Raw genomic sequence first — 8480 nt, 5'->3', positions numbered from 1 at the left:
GTGGCGTCTTGTTTAGTAGACAGGGACTGGATTGCAGAGAAAAGTTCAGACATGGAAATGTCGTCTTTTACTTTTTTCACCGGTGGATTTTTAATTGGGGTCTGAGGTAAAGAGGTTGCAAGGATTTCATCCTGGTCAGTTTTGTTCTTTCTCTTGCTTGGGTTCGCGGTTTCTTGTGTATCCATGCTGCTCTGGTTCTTGTTGTGGCTAGCTAGCATGTCTGCCGTCTTCTGTGAGACTTGGATATTTCGTCTACTCTTGTCTTTCTGTCGTGTTCTTCCCATTCAACTTGACAAAAACTATCTCTAAACTTATCCTATATCCCTAAAACAAGTTATAGTTAGTTTCCTTCAACATTAATAGCCAATATTAGACTGTTAACCACCTAACCCTCAATATTGCTTTGAAGAGCGAGAAAACACTCCCTTTCACAGTGACGCCATCTTGGCTCCCTCCTGATATTCAGCACTCCCTCTCATGTGATATTGCTTAACTGATGTACGTTCATCTCATTATCTAGCTACATAAGGGAGGCCTATAACAAAAAATTCAAAGACGGTCCAAATCTTTGAGTCATCTAACAACACCATGAATGAAGATGGAATGGATGACACATATCTGGGCATGGTTCATATATCAACCACAGTATTTAAAGGTAATGTTCATTTGTTTATACCGTCTACCTTTCTCTTTAGCAAGCTAATGTTAGCTAACGTTCATTTGAATTGGAAAGTTGGCAAGCCAAGTTAGCATGCTAATTTTAACTAGGTAACTTTGACTGTTAGCAGTTAATAACTGCACAAATGGCCATTCGTTGAAAAAAACTTGAGATTGAGAGTTCTTTATTGCCAGAAATAATGTTAATGAGGTGTACATGTGCCCTAATGACTGACACCGTCGATTATTTAGCTTCACCGTCTTTGGCGCCCTTTCTATTGACAATAGAAAATAAATTGAAAAAGTGCCAAAGACAGTGAAGCTGATTATCGATGGTGTCAGTCATTGTCTACAATCTTAGCTAGGCAAGCAAAGATTAACAAAGATTTTCAATATGGGAGACAATTTAGCGTTAACGTTAGTTTCATTAGCTTGCACTATCTTTTGGTTTAAAGTAATTGATGTCAACATTAATGATATACTGGTAGTCTAATTTTGTTAGCTACCATTAGCTAGCTTGGTAAATCATTCCTGCATTAACTGGAAAGGGAAGACAGTATGCTAATGTCTCATAATCTATATCAACCTGACACTTTGCGTCTATAAACTATGATTTAGTTACTAATTACTTAACTATTTACCATGTGGTTAAATGTGTTTTTCAGCTGCTAATATAAGCACAGACATGCTGCCCAGCCTCTTTAAAGTGGATTTACGTGATCTCTTTCCCGGGCCAGAGCACTTCTTCAGAAGGAGAACCATTTGGAGATTTACTCATGGTGAAAATGAGGTAATGTTAGATTTTGACATTTGGGAGACATTTAATCTAACCATGCAGACAGTGTTTCCTGTTATCAAAGTAGCATTTCCTGGCCATCATTACAATACATATATCTAAAGATGTAGTTGTTTTGGTGTTTGCTGTTAGGTTGTTGTTACAGTGTGGTGTTCTTTTTTATTTATAATTACCATTGAATAAATGTATGTCTTATACAGGGTGAAGAATCAGACCTCTGTAGACCAGGCACCTCCTCTGGGACCTGTGTAGACCAGGCACCTCCTCTGGGACCTGTGTAGACCAGGCACCTCCTCTGGGACCTGTGTAGACCAGGCACCTCCTCTGGGACCTGTGTAGACCAGACACCTCCTCTGGGACCTGTGATTTCAGGATTCAATTTTGTTTAATGTGATTTATAACACAGACAATTTGTTGTTTGTTAGGAATCTGTGAAGCAGCTTTTGAAAAGGATTCAGAATGTTACAACCCCCAAAAAGAAGCAGGGAGTGACCCTTCAAGAAAGAGGCCACGAAGCCTTAGATTTCAGAGCAGCCAGGAGATGTCCACTGATGAGACTGACGAATCCACCTCCTCAACCCTGATCTTGGAGAGATCCCCACAATCTAGATGCAGCACCCCAGAGGTTGAACAGTTGGGTGGTAAGTACACAAATTGAAATAGTGGATAGTGTTTCCGTATAAATGCAACTTCTACTACTACTCTAAACGAGGGACTAGAAACAAAGTGTTTCAGTGTTTCCTGTGGAATGAGAGGTTTGGGGGTGGTGGGGTGGTGGGGGGAGGGGGGGTAGTACAAGCAGAATCACTGGTCTTAATTTAGTCAACATTTTTAAATGTTAATTGGTCGGGTTTGTTATGTTTTCTGGCATCAGAAACTACTGAGATCCTACAGAACCAGGCAAGACATTATAAAACTCTACAGGAGATGTACAAAACCAAGGCCGGACCCAACCAGAAGGATGTTTCCCAGCTCCTGGACCTTGAATTCCAAGAAAGACGAGCCTTTGTCAACTCTGATGCTACGAAGAAGCAGGACAGGCCTACCAAGATACTTCAAGCATATGTAAGCGAATGTATTCGTTTTAAGTAGGCCTATGCTTCTTTAGCCTGGTTAACACCAGACCGAATCTCAAATGAGATACGGTGTGGGAACTGAGCAGCGTGAGAAGCCATAGCAGGGACGGGGGTAAACTACTTCAGGCAAATGTAAAACAGTGAGCTCGCAAGAATTCGGTCTGGTAGTAACCAGGCTAATGCTTCCTACACCTCCAGCTAGATAGACCGACAGAGTCTTACACTGTCTGTCTGTCTGTATGTGTCAGGTTATGGATGAAATCCGGCGGATCCTCGATCGGGGTGAACTCCTGCTTCATACCTGAACTGAAGACCCGTTGGGGGACCTTTTACAACAAGGCACAGTTTTATGGAGTGTTCAAAAAGGTCATGAAGCCACCGCTGCTGGACAAAGGTAATTACTGGCTCTGCTGACAATGGAGAATCCCATGAATGTATTCATTTTTGTTTAAATAACAGGCTGCAGTAAATCAAATTAAACTATTTTTGTTTTTAACAGTGAAGCACTCAATCGCCATGATGAAGGCTTTACCAGATATGTTCCCATCACCTGTGGCTCCCCCAAAGAAGTCAGCACATGCAAGTGAGGCTAAGATTCATATCCTTGAGGTAAGAAATGTGTGCATGTATTAGAATTTTCATTACTTTACCATATCATACAAAGAGTGTGAATTGTCATATTTGTTTTTCTCTTTGTGCTTGTGTTAGTCTGCAGAAGACCCCAACACCTTTCTTCAGGCGAGACCACTCTTCAGGCCTGTCGTGATTGTCTACGAAACCAACTGCGTACTGGAACCATGCCTGTGGTGACCTTCCCAAAAGAGGACATCTATGCCAGTGTGACGTATCTCATGGCGTGTTATTACGCCTTTCACCTCACATATCCCAAGTGCATTGTGACACTCCTCTCTGTGCTGCAGACAGAAGTCCTCTCGGACGCCATCCATGACCGGGACATGACTTCTTCATATAAAAAGGCTATGGCCGAGTGGAAAAAGTAAATTACTAACTAAGGTTGCACAATACAATTTTTTCATTTCCGGTCCCGATAACAGAACTGTGTGTATTGACTCATCCCGAGAACCGATCCGATAACCTTTAATAAATAGGCAGGGCGTTTGTTGTTTATTATAAGAAGGTTGAAAGCACTGTTACGTTTGTTCTTGCCATAGGTCTTACATTTTCACCTTGACCACCAATGGCCTTTGTTGTTGTTGTTTTTGCATCCTTTGTTCTGCCCATATCAGCCTCTAGATATACTCAATAAAGAAGTGGAAAAAAATGAGATTCATTCTTTATTTAAGCAAGCCAATCTCATTTCTAGTCATAGTACAAGTACATTTATCTTAGTCAGGATTACTTATTTAAGCACAATATGCAATTTTTCTGTAAATTCCTGGGAATATTGCCTTACTTCAAGACAATTGCAATCGCATTGGATTCGAAATTTAAGCACATTTTCCTACATATTGAGAAACTAATTCTTAAATATTTTCTTTGTATCCAGACAAATGCACTTGTTTTTAGTGTAGCTGTACTGGTTTTAAGATATATTTACTAAACATATTGTCACGACTTCCGCCGAAGTCGGGGGACCGGTGCGACTGCAGTGGTCGGATGAGGCGGATAGGGCTTTTGGTCACCTGAGGGCTCTGTTTACCTCGGCTTCCGTGCTGGCTCATCCGGATCCCTCTTTGGCGTTCATAGTGGAGGTAGACGTGTCCGAGGCTGGGATAGGAGCCGTGCTCTCTCAGCGCTCGGGTACGCCACCAAAGCTCCGCCCCTGTGCTTTCTTTTCGAAGAAGCTCAGCCCGGCGGAGCGAAACTATGATGTGGGGGACCAGGAGCTGTTGACTGTTGTCAAGGCTCTGAAGGCGTGGAGACATTGGCTCGAGGGGCTAAACACCCTTTTCTCATCTGGACTGACCACCGCAATCTGGAGTACATCCAGGCGGCGAGGAGACTGAATCCTCGCCAGGCAAGGTGGGCCATGCTCTTTTTTGTTTTCACCCTGTCCGACAGGCCAGGTTCCCAGAACGCTAAGGCAGATGCACTGTCCTGGATGTATGACACAGAGGAGCGGTCCATGGATCATACTCCCATACTTCTGGCCTCTTGCCTGGTGGCACCGGTGGTGTGGCAGCTGGACGAGGACATCGAGCGGGTGTTACGTACAGAGCCCACTCCCCCCAGTGTCCAGCTGGGTGCCTGTACGTTCCGTCTGCTGTCCGTGACCGTTTGATCTATTGGGCCCACACGTCACCCTCCTCTGGTCATCCTGGCATCGGTCGGATGGTGCGTTGTCTTAGTGGGAAGTACTGGTGGTCCACCTTGGCCAAGGACGTGAGGGTTTATGTTTCCTCCTGCTCGGTGTGTGCCCAGTGCAAGGCCCCTAGGCACTTGCCCAGAGGGAAGTTACAGCACTTACCCATTCCACAACGTCTGTGGTCACACCTATCGGTGGATTTCCTCACGGATCTTCCTCCCTCACAGGGTAACACCACGATCCTGGTCGTTGTGGATCGGTTCTCTAAGTCCTGCCGTCTCCTTCCTTTGCCCGGTCTCCCTACGGCCCTGGGGGTCTCGGTCAGCCTTACCTCGGGCTTTCACCCCGAGAGTAACGGGGAGGTGGTGAGAGTAAACCAGGATGTGGGTAGGTTTCTGTGGTCTTATTGCCAGGACCGGCCAGGTGAGTGGGCGGCACTCATCCCCTGGGCAGAGATGGCCCAAAATGCGCTCTGCCACTCCTCCACTAACCTATTTCCCTTCCAGTGCATACTGGGGTATCAGCCGGTTCTGGCACCTTGGCATCAAAGCCAGATCGAGGCTCCTGCAGTGGACGAATGGTTTAAGCGCTCGGAGGAGACCTGGGACGCCGCTCATGTGCACCTGCAACGGGCCGTGGGGCGTCAGAAAGCGAGCGCCGATCGTCACCGCAGTGAGGCGACCGGGTCTGGTTCTCACCGGGGGACCGGGTCTGGTTCTCGACCCGAAACTTGCCCCTCCGCCTGCCCTGCCGAAAGCTGGGCCCGCAGTTTGTGGGGCCATTCAAAGTCCTGAGGAGACTGAACGAGGTTTGCTACAGGTTACAGCTTCCCCCAGATTACCGTATTAACCCCTCGTTCCATGTGTCTCTCCTCAGGCCGGTGGTGGCTGGTCCACTCCAGGAGTCTGAGGTGCGGGAGGTTCCTCCGCCCCCTCTGGACATCGAGGGGGCTCCGGCGTTTGCTGTTTGAGCCATACTAGACTCGAGGCGTCGGGCGAGGGACCTTCAGTACCTCGTGGAGTGGGAAGCTGAGTGCCTGTGGAGGACATTTTGGACCCTTCGTTGCTGCGGGAGTTCCACCGTTTCCATCCGGGTCGCCCTGCGCCTCGTCCTCCGGGTCGTCCCTGAGGTCGGTGTCGACGCGCAGCTGGAGCCATGCGTCAGGGGGGGATACTGTCACGACTTCCGCTGAAGTCGGTCCCTCTCCTTGTTCGGGCGGCGTTCGGCGGTCGACGTCACCAGCCTTCTAGCTATCGCCAATCCACTTTTCATTTTCCATTTGTTTTGTCTTTGTTTTACACACCTGGTTTCAATTCCCCAATTACATGTTCATTATTTAACTCTCTGTTTTCCCCGTGGTTTTTGTGCGTGTTTGTTTTATGTATTTCGGTCCTTTTGTGTGGGCTTGGATTTACTACATGTACTTGGTAATTTTGAGTAAAGTTACTTTTATTACTGATTTCTGCTGTCCTGCGCCTGACTCCTCTGCACCAGCTACACCCAGACCTTTTACACATATAGCCTTATTTCAAGATGATGTCACTTGCATTTCCTACATATTGAGAAAATTATTCTTAAATCTTTTCTTTGTATCCAGACAAATGTTTTTAGTCTGAACGCACTAGGTTTAAGATATCTGTGTGTTCTTTGAGACTAGATATTTTTACTTGTTTAAAAAATCTTGGCAGTAAACTTTCCTGTTCTGTTGGCAGATAATTTAGCTTATTTTAAGTAATATTTCCCTCATTTTATTGCTTTTCTTTCTTGTTTTTGAGAGCTGACTTTTTGCATGTCAATTCAAGGGAAACATAATCTGGTGGAGTGTGGAACCAGACAGTCTCGCTTGACACGTCTCTCTGAATGTTCATGCGGCTCGAGCTACATTTATATTAGACATAATGGAGAAAACCCATTTATCTGGCATATTTTCAACATAAAGATCCTCATTGACCTGTATGTGATCTATATTTCATTGTAACGGAGGGGATTTCTGAGGTCAGAAAGTAAATAACCTCGGCCTTTATTCAGATTGTGGATCTGAACACAATAATACATATTCAGCTCACAAGACTGACCAACCACGCCTGAGCACACACGGCACACAAAGAGAGGAATACACAGAGAGAGAGAGACACACAGAGAGAGAGAGAGACACACAGAGAGAGAGAAAGACACAGAGAGAGACAGACAGACACACACACACACAGAGAGACAGACACACACAGAGAGACAGACAGACACACACAGAGAGAGAGACAGACACACAGAGAGAGAGAGACACACAAACTATTTGCACGTCTTTACAACACTGTATATAGACATAATATAACATTTGAAATTCTTTTTGAACTTTTGTGAGTAATGTTTACTGTTAATTTTTATTGTTCATTTTACTTTTGTTATCTAGTTCACTTGCTTTGGCAATGTAAACATATGTTTCCCATGCCAATAAAGACATTGAATTGAATTGTGAGAGAGAGAGAGAGAGAGAGAGAGAGAGAGAGAGAGAGAGAGAGAGAGAGAGAGAGAGAGAGAGAGAGAGAGAGAGAGAGAGAGAGAGAGAGAGAGACAGAGAGAGACAGAGAGAGACAGAGAGAGACAGAGAGATGGGGGTAAGTTCAAAGAGAGGCATTTAGATAAGTCATAAATGGAGGAAAACAACAAACACTCCAATCTCTTCACTGATTCACTGAGACCACAATGCATCGGCTGGGGGAGTTAGCAGCAGCAGAGCTTTGTGGTAAAGAAAACCTATAAAACACCACAATGACACTGACAGAGGTCAATGACGGCATACAGGGCGATATGATACAATATTTTCAAAATATGCGAGAAGCAGAGACCCTCCCTCCTCATTCATCTAACACAGAGAAAAACTAAATGCATCAAACTTTTATGGATCGTATTCTCTCTGCTAACAGTCGGTCCTATTTGAATTCTCTCTGCTAACAGTCGGTCCTATTTGAATTCTCTTTGCTAACAGTTGGTCATATTTGAATTCTCTCTGCTAACAGTCGGTCCTATTTGAATTCTCTCTGCTAACAGTCAGTCCGATTTGAATTCTCTCTGCTAACAGTGGGTCCTATTTGAATTCTCTCTGCTAACAGTTGGTCCTATTTGAATTCTCTCTGCTAACAGTCGGTCATATTTGAATTCTCTGCTAACAGTCAGTCCTATTTGAATTCTCTGCTAACAGTCGGTCCTATTTGAATTCTCTCTGCTAACAGTCGGTCCTATTTGAATTCTCTCTGCTAACAGTCGGTCCTATTTGAATTCTCTCTGCTAACAGTCGGTCCTATTTGAATTCTCTCTGCTAACAGTCGGTCCTATTTGAATTCTCTGCTAACAGTCGGTCCTATTTGAATTCTCTCTGCTAACAGTCGGTCCTATTTGAATTCTCTCTGTTAACAGTCGGTCCTATTTGAATTCTCTCTGCTAACAGTCGGTCCTATTTGAATTCTCTGCTAACAGTCGGTCCTATTTGAATTCTCTGCTAACAGTCGGTCCTATTTGAATTCTCTGCTAACAGTGGGTTGTATTTGAATTCTCTGCTAACAGTCGGTCCTATTTGAATTCTCTCTGCTAACAGTCGGTCCTTTTTGAATTCTCTCTGCTAACAGTCGGTCCTATTTGAATTCTCTCTGCTAACAGTCGGTCCTATTTGAATTCTCTCTGCTAACAGTCG

General features: G+C 44.8%; 1 pseudogene; it reads left to right on the top strand.

The window, feature by feature from the left end:
• The first annotated feature begins 1994 nt into the window (after positions 1-1994).
• On the top strand, positions 1995-3530 carry LOC145868823 (uncharacterized; annotated as a pseudogene).
• The last annotated feature ends 4950 nt before the right edge of the window (positions 3531-8480 follow it).

This window comes from Salmo salar, chromosome 01 (assembly GCF_965601325.2).
Source record: "Salmo salar chromosome 01, fSalSal1, whole genome shotgun sequence".
NCBI lineage: Eukaryota > Metazoa > Chordata > Actinopteri > Salmoniformes > Salmonidae > Salmo > Salmo salar.
Note: the sequence above shows the minus strand (reverse complement) of the source record. Positions and strands in the feature narration are given on the sequence as shown.